Raw genomic sequence first — 1,307 nt, 5'->3', positions numbered from 1 at the left:
TTTTAAATTGAAGGTAACACCACGTAATTACTCATGTAATATGATTTTTATGTGATATTCTCTTCCAGCAATAATGTTTAAGTGCACAATCTGCGATAAAATGTGCGATTCAAAATAACAATGGCACAGGCATAATAAACTCACTCATAAATTGTCAGTCAAGTTTTGTTATGACTGTAAGCAATGTGAGAATACATTTCAATCTAAAAGAGCTCTTCAAAAACACCTAATAACAAGTCACAGTGAAAAGAAACTGCGATGTAAGGAGTGTGGAAAACTTTACAAATTATTGAAGACCCTAAAAGCGCACATTAACATAAAGAAACATAATTGGATTAAAACAAGAAAGTCAAGACTAATCTGTCCTTTTAATAATAGTTTTAATTTTGAGACGTATCAGCGATTGAGGGAACTTTTGGTAGAAAGTCATTCGGTGCAAATAACACCTGAATATTACATATTTAATACGGATGCAGGTACTTTATATGAACAATAGTTGAATGAATTGTTTTGCTAAAAATGCTCTATAAATTTATAGTATTTAGTAGTTTACAATTCAACAATTTAAATGAATATGGTGCTTTTTAGAATTTGATTATTGGAAAAATTAAGAGAAAATAAGTCAATTATGCTAAAGACAGTAGGTGTAGAACGCTAAAATCTGGCGCCGTACGAGCTATTTACATATGCCACAGATCTTATGCCCCAAGAGAAAAAAACAGTCAATGGAAAAAACGGTTTAGAAACTTAGATTCGAACAAAATTAATAAGGCCTGTCCTTCTATTCTAGTTGTCACTAAAACTCCTCATAAACTACTAGTTCTTTGGTATCCAGTTCATATTGGCCATTCAAATGAATTAGGACAGTTATCCATTCCTAGCATAGACAAACAGCAAATAGCAAGTAAATGTTTTTTAACAGCAAATAAATTTCTGACTACTGAATTACACATTTATGATTTTAGGTAAATTATCTCAGGGAGTATCTGTTAGTCGGATTCTTAATGATATTAGAGCGGATATCTCTGAAGATGGAACTAAAATAATTCACTTAATAGAGGAACAAGACATTCATAATACAAAAAGGGACTTTTCTATCGGTTAAGTCACCAAAAGGCATCAAAATGATGCAGTAAGAAGAAAACAGCCCAGTATTATTTTATAAGGAGCAACGATTAGAAGATGCAGTTCTCGATAAAAATGACTTCGTCCTCATTATCATGACAGATTTTCAAGCCAACTGTATATCAAAATTTGGAAGTCACAAAATTTGTATTGATGGAACCCATGGGTTAAATGCCTATGGG

The 1,307-nt window shown here is 31.9% G+C and overlaps 1 long non-coding RNA gene across 1 annotated transcript; it reads left to right on the top strand.

Annotated features, from left to right (window-relative positions):
• Positions 1-6: 6 nt before the first annotated feature.
• Positions 7-1,301, top strand: LOC125505149. Its single transcript, XR_007281952.1, has 3 exons — positions 7-476; positions 589-904; positions 966-1,301. It is a non-coding gene; the product is annotated as an uncharacterized LOC125505149 (long non-coding RNA).
• Positions 1,302-1,307: the final 6 nt, after the last annotated feature.

The sequence above is a fragment of the Dendroctonus ponderosae genome, unplaced genomic scaffold (genome assembly GCF_020466585.1).
Source record: "Dendroctonus ponderosae isolate FM_Combo_2020 unplaced genomic scaffold, Dpon_F_20191213v2 Dpon_F_20191213_7, whole genome shotgun sequence".
In the NCBI taxonomy this organism is placed as follows: Eukaryota; Metazoa; Arthropoda; class Insecta; order Coleoptera; family Curculionidae; genus Dendroctonus; species Dendroctonus ponderosae.
The sequence above is the reverse complement of the archived record's forward strand: the minus strand, read 5'-3'. Positions and strand labels throughout refer to the sequence as shown.